The following is a 6781-nucleotide window of genomic DNA, read 5'->3' on the forward strand; positions in this document are numbered from 1 at the left end:
ACCAAAGTGTGACAATGGATTGCACATATTCCTGCCTATGTGCAAAATCTAAAGAACTTCCAACCGCAAACTGTCCCTTAAGGTTGGGCACGGGTTGACTTGGAAACTTCCCCTTCTCTCTTTCACCCAAATGATTTGCTATCTGTCCAATCTGACTTTCCATCTTAGCAATTGCCTGGGCGTTGACCATGGTTGCATTCTTAACCTCCTGTATGGCCTAGCTATTGACCATAGTGGAATTTTTGAGCTCTTGTATCATCTGGCCATTTGCCTGAATAAATGTCTTCTGTGAGTCTTCCAGAGCTGATTGTGACGAAGATGAAGGCATTTGAGTAGTAGATTCAAATGCAGGAGGTTGCGCTAGATGAGTCGAGTGCCCTTGATTTTGCTGTTGTGCATGAAATCCGTGACGGTATTGATTCTGAGCATGATGAGGTAATCCTCCCTGATTTAGTTGGCTTTGCTTCCACGAGAGATTGGGGTGGTTCCGCAACCCTGGATTGTAGGTCTCCGAGTATGGTCTATTTGACTGCTTCTAATAATCATTGAAAGCATTCACTTGTTCCATAGGGTACTTGGCAAGAGCCAGTAAAGACGAACAATTCCATGCTAAGTGCAAAGGACTAGCACAGATGGAACAACTATCAACATTGAATGTATTGGCAGCATTGATGGACTTGCTCACAGCGAGAGCGTCGACCTTCTTGGTGAGAGCATCTAACATCAACCTCAACTTCGTGTCTTCTTTAACCTCATAAATGCCTCCCTTCTTGGAAATACGAGCAGATCTGTCCCGACAACTTGAAAAATCCCACTGCTGTGAGTTGTCGGACAACTTATCCAATGCTTTGTAAGCTTCATCTCCTATTCATCTCCCATCAAACTTAAAAATGCTCCCCCGTTCATAGACTCAATCATACTACAGTTGGATTGAGTCAATCCTTGGTAGAAGAACTGAACGAGTCTCCCTTTCTCATATCCATGTGGAGGGCATTTTATCAACAAATCCTTGAACCGCTCCCAACTTTCAAAAAAATTTTCATCCTCCTCATGAGTGAACGAGCTAATCTCCTTTCTACACTCATTAACTTTGGACATTGGGAAAAAATTATTGTAGAACTTGCTCAACAAGATTTCCCAAGATGTAATAGAACCAGGCATGTTTGAATCCAACCATGCCTTGGCTCTATCGTGAAGAGAGAAAGGAAGCAGTCTCAAATGAACGGACTCCTCAGAAAATTTTTGAAATTTCAATGTGGCGCACATGTCCTTAAATTTCTTCACATGACTGTAAGGGTTTTCCATCTCTAAACCGTGGAATGACGATAAGAGTTGGATGACATGAGGCTTTAGATCAAAGTGCGTAGCATTGGTTGGAGGCAACACAATGCACGAGGGAGAGTTTATCGCAACGGGTGTGAACAAGTCCCTAAGGGATGTAGTGAGGTCCACATTCTCAGGTACAGGTTGGTCTCCCATCTCAACAATTTCTCTCTCAACGGGTGCTCTCTGATTTCTCCTAAGAGTTCTTTTTATGTCGGGATCTAAGGGTATCAATTCTAAGTTCAAGGATCTTCGACCAAGCATACACCAAACAAAAAGTTCTAAAATAACCTAACTAAAAAAAACAAAATAATTACAGAAAAATAAGAAAAACAAACATAAGATAAAAACAGAAACAGAAAACAAAATATTAACAAAATTGACAAAAAGAAATTTGCAAAAATCTCTACTTAGCTGCTACCAGCCTATTGATGCAGTCTGCAGAGATGCACTCAAACACAGGTGAGGAGCGATAGAGTGTAGAAGCGCGCTGGGTGGGTTGCTGGTGCGCTCAAGTCGCAACGGGGTGTGCTTGAGCATGCATATGAAGTGCGCTTGAGTGCAGGCGCAGAATGGGTCGAGAGCAAGAGCGACTCGCTTGCTACCCTTGCGCTTGAGTGCACTTGAGAGTGATAAGGTGCGCTCGAGCGTACTTTGTCTGGTACCTTTAGCAAAAATTGAAACAACAACGAAAAAAAAAAAACCAAAAACACTTTTCTTTTTTTTTTATTGTTAGATGAAAACACAAAAACAAATAAAAATAAAATAAAGTGAAATTGTAGAAAGAAAATAAAACAAAAATGCTAATTATAACTAGTAGAAAAACAAAATTAACTTAAACTAAAATTAATTTCACAAACAAACAAATTCCCTAACAACGGCGCCAAAAACTTGCTGTGAGTTTTTAAATGATAATCGCAAATGCACGAGTCATGTGCAATATAGATTATGCAAGTGCGAGGTCGCTCCACAGGGAATTGTGTCGTGAAATTTAATTTCTATCTAAATTAATCCTATTTTAACCTAGTTCCGAATTTGATGTGATTTTGTCATGCAAAAAGATAAACTAAATGAGAACTCAAATTTAATCAAATAAAAAAAGCACTAAGGTTTCAGAATTCACCTCACCAAATTAAAGCATACATTCTCATGCTTTTGTTCATACATCCGACAAGCAATTAATCCATTTTTTTTATAAAATTTATCTATTGAAACATTCAATCAATCCATCTTAATTACAAAAGAAAACAAATATCCAACTGAGACCAAAACATCCAATGTATCCGTTGGAATTACGAAAAACAGTGGGTATCCAATTTCAATCAAAAGATTCGATGTATCCGTTAGATGAAACACAATGAATATCCAATGTTTAATCAAACAAATAAGCACACAATCAATTAAAAGGATTTAATCAAATAATTGAATTGCAATATATAAATGTCAAAATTGTATGAACATACATGAGAAATATAAAACTAATCAGTGGTGAGGCTTTATCTTCAACCTTAGTTGAAGATGCTAGCCTCATGACTACAAAAAGTATAAAAACACTAATGGAATTCATGGGAACAAAGAAACTTACAAAGGGAAATCGTTTCAGAGCTACAAAATGACAAAAAGTAGGGATTACAGACTGAATGGCGCCCCCTTGGTGCATTTTACAAAGAAATCATGGGTATTTAAACTAAAATGCTAAGGTTTCGGCGCTGCCAGGTTAGCCCAAGTGCGCTCGGGCTTGCTTCAAGTCTTCTGCGGCGCAGCGCCCATTTGGGCTTAGGCGAGGGTGCGCTCGAGCGTGTACCTGCTACCTACGAGCATGGTACTGTGCGCTCGATCCCAATTTCCAGAAATGCATTTTTTTCCATAGCTTTGCATCTTTCACAATAATACCGCAGTTTTCCCTTAACAACCTGAAAAACACTTAAAACACCAACACTAACCAAAACATCATAAATTAATAAAGCTAAAGGCTTAGCAAATGCAAATTAAGGGGCCCAAATATGCAATATTTGGCACTCATCAGTAGCATGCGTTCTTTCACAGGGAGGAAAACAATAAAAATTTGAACGACTGATTTTCGGTCGAATGTTGTGCAGTTGAAGATGATGCAGCATGAGGCTCGACACTAGAAGATGCGGCACCCTGTATTCCAGTTCTATAGTCTAGAATTGCATCCTCTTTTTCCCCGGTTGTAGCAGGAATTGATTCTAGAATCTTAAAATCATACGGAATTTTAGGCGAAGAACCTTTGTCTTCAGAAGAATCTAATTCCACAGAATAAACGGCCTTCAAAGGAGCGTCCTCCAGATAAACTGTCTTCAAAGGAGTCTCCTCTGGAAAATCATTATCTGTAAGATCAAAGGTTGGTTCCATACAAGAGGTAGGAACTCTAGATTTTGGGCCAGTCATTATTTTTGAAACATCTGCTTTAGACATTTGTCTTTTAGAAGAAGAAGCAATCAGAATCCGAGTCCGCTCCGCCCGTCTTTTTCTAGAAACTGTACTCTTCCCTCTTCCTAGATTTAATCCCGAAGTATCCTCGGGTTCTAGGGATTCTTCTGAAGGATTTCCCAACTTCAATTGAGAAGAAACACGGGAGGGAGAAGTGGCAAGATTTTCCATGGTAGGGATTTTCGCTTTTCAGAAGAAGGAAAACCTAGAAGTAAGAGGTGATAAAATGAAGAAGAAGAAGGTTTGTTTATAATGAAACATCGGTCGCAGCAGTAGAGCATTTAATGCTAGTAAATGATGAATTTTGGGCTCGATATAATGGATACGACCGTTCAAAACTTTCCTATCTTTTGGATTAACCAAGACCGTTGGATAATCAACACCTGTCCCCGGATCACTCAAACAAGGACCTTGGGAAAAGCGACTGCAGATTTATGAAGAAGAGGACAAGAAATTCAAATAAACCAGAAACATGTAACATTACGGTACTAACTTTTCCCATTCTGCTTGTCCATTCATGTTTTTTTTTTGGATATTGTATATTATTGTATATTTGAAGCACTCAAAGGGACTGGGACTGCAGGCAGCAAACAACACACTCTCCCTACCCTTTTCACTTGGTGCCAAAACAAAAACAAAAACAAATACTGAACCTTACTCAACTTTGCATGTAACAATAATAGAATTTCTTTTTTTGATAAGTAATTCAAATTCATTAAAAGTGCAGAGAGGTGCAACCCTAGTAGGCTAGTACATAGGACGTGTACAAGAGAATCCATAAAGAATAGAAAAAGAAGAACAAAATTCTAAAAACTCAACAAAAAAAAAAATAGAACCAAGCAAATTATTCCATGTATAAAGGAAGGAATTGTAATATCATTTTCTTCAGCTCTAACATCACAGTCTCACGATCTTCAAAACTCCTTGTGTTTCGCTCTCTCCAAGGCCACTACATTAAACACAAAGCATCCAACTTACATATTTTCAAAGCTGTACTTTCCAGTTGTCCTCTTTAACTCACAAACAACTCGCTCACCCTTCAAGTAGAAGCCACATTATTCTTATTCTTTTCCAATTTTTTCACATTTAAAGTAGTCAACAGTTTCTAAGTATTACAAGCATAGAACAAAAAGTATAAGCAAAAAAGGGGGCAGAAGCATAAATAAATAAATTGCCAACAAATAAATAAATTGGCACTAAAACAAGTAGCATTGTTACTAACATTAACAACAACCTTTAGAGTGTGTTATAATTATTTAGGATACTATTTGGCATAATTACAACTTTACCATGATAGAGACCAACCTAGCTTAGTTGTCATAATGAACACTCCATTGGGTCCAGAAAATACTCAAAGCAAGAAAAGTGGGGAGCATTGCTCTAGTACAAAACATGTGTGCAAAAAAGACACCAAAAAAAATCAAGATTTAAAATTACAATGATCTAAAAAATCTTCAAAAAGTAATTTTACACAAATTAATTGGGTTATCTAAAATGCCAAAGCAATCTTACCTCTCTCAAATGCTCCATAAGAGGACATGAGGGTATCTCCTATCGTATTAGGTCCACAATGCATGCTCCTAACATGACTTACCATTTTCTTCCTAATTTAACCACCATCCACATACATTGTCTCAGAAATAGGCCGACAGAACCAAAGCCCATGCCAACTATAATGTGAATAAGTTTATAATATTTTTCAAAGGACACAATGTGTGCAAGCATCACAATAATCCATAAACATCGTTCATGTGATAATCTGATTAATATGTTTGGTGGGAAGCAAAGAAAGCCGACTATTAAGATTGCTGGATTTGCCAACAAAACCATAGCATAGATATCTTTAACCAACATAATAATTTCCAAGATCGCGACAATAAAGGGAAAAACAAAGTCAAGCAAGAATAGAAGAAAACAAAACCCCACTTTTTGGGAAAAGAGCAAGATTTTCTTTCAAGAACAAATACATACCGAAACCAAATCACCTCCCTTAGTGAGTATAAATGCACATGACATACATGTCATCATATGGTGAACTCAGTTGTTTATAAATCACATGCAACAATATCGAGTCACATTTCATCATATGATCATAAATGCAATATAGATATAGTACATGTTGTAATATGAAAATCATGTCATAGTTCAACTTCATATGGTCCATCCAAGCCCTTAACCCCTTGGTAGAGTTAGCACTATCCTGAGGGACCAATAATACAATATCAGTGCCCCAGATATCATACGCATATCGTATGCTCACTAGCAGCCCAACCAAATCGTACCTCGGATGGCCCACATTGCTCTACCCATAGTAACCACCATACAAACATGGTTGTGCCAATCACAAACAACCATTAGATCCAATGCCAAATATAAACAATAAACATAATTTGATCATAGGGCTAACCCTTATAATTTAGTAAGCCCATAACTGTTATCCCGCACATACCGAGATAAATTCATTTACTTCCCTTGCTTAATTATTGTGATTGAGGAATATAGATCCATGTGGACTTACGAGTTTAGTAGATAAGTCTGGGAGGCGCTCGATAATTTAATTACCAATTAATTAAATTTTTGGGACGTTACAGTACCTCACATTGAAGGAACCACTTAAATTTTGATCTTATTTGTGTGTGATTATTCTGACCTTATTTAACCATAATTGTGATCATTTTTGCACAACAAGTACTATCAAAGCTCAGGTTCGGGAACCAAATTGTCGGAAAATATGGAGAGTACCAAGCTTGAAGTGGAGAAGTTCAATGGGAAGAATAATTTATCTCTTTGGTAGAGAATGATAAAGGACCTGTTGATTTAGAAAGGAGTTCACAAGGAGTTATTGGGAAAGGCGAAGAAACTCGAGAAGATGGAAAATGATGTTTGGGAAGAGATGGATGCAAAGGCTACCAGAACGATTCGTCTTAATTTGTCAAATGAAGTCATTCACAATGTGATTGATAAGGAAAAAGGAAAAGTCAATTTGGCAGAAATTGGAAAGTTG

At 37.6% G+C, this 6781-nt stretch overlaps 1 non-coding gene across 1 annotated transcript; it reads left to right on the forward strand.

Annotated features, from left to right (window-relative positions):
- Positions 1-976: 976 nt before the first annotated feature.
- Positions 977-1082, forward strand: LOC132168289 (small nucleolar RNA R71). The gene has a single exon (XR_009438807.1). It is a non-coding gene; the product is annotated as a small nucleolar RNA R71 (small nucleolar RNA).
- The last annotated feature ends 5699 nt before the right edge of the window (positions 1083-6781 follow it).

This window comes from Corylus avellana, chromosome ca1, assembly GCF_901000735.1.
Source record: "Corylus avellana chromosome ca1, CavTom2PMs-1.0".
In the NCBI taxonomy this organism is placed as follows: domain Eukaryota; kingdom Viridiplantae; phylum Streptophyta; class Magnoliopsida; order Fagales; family Betulaceae; genus Corylus; species Corylus avellana.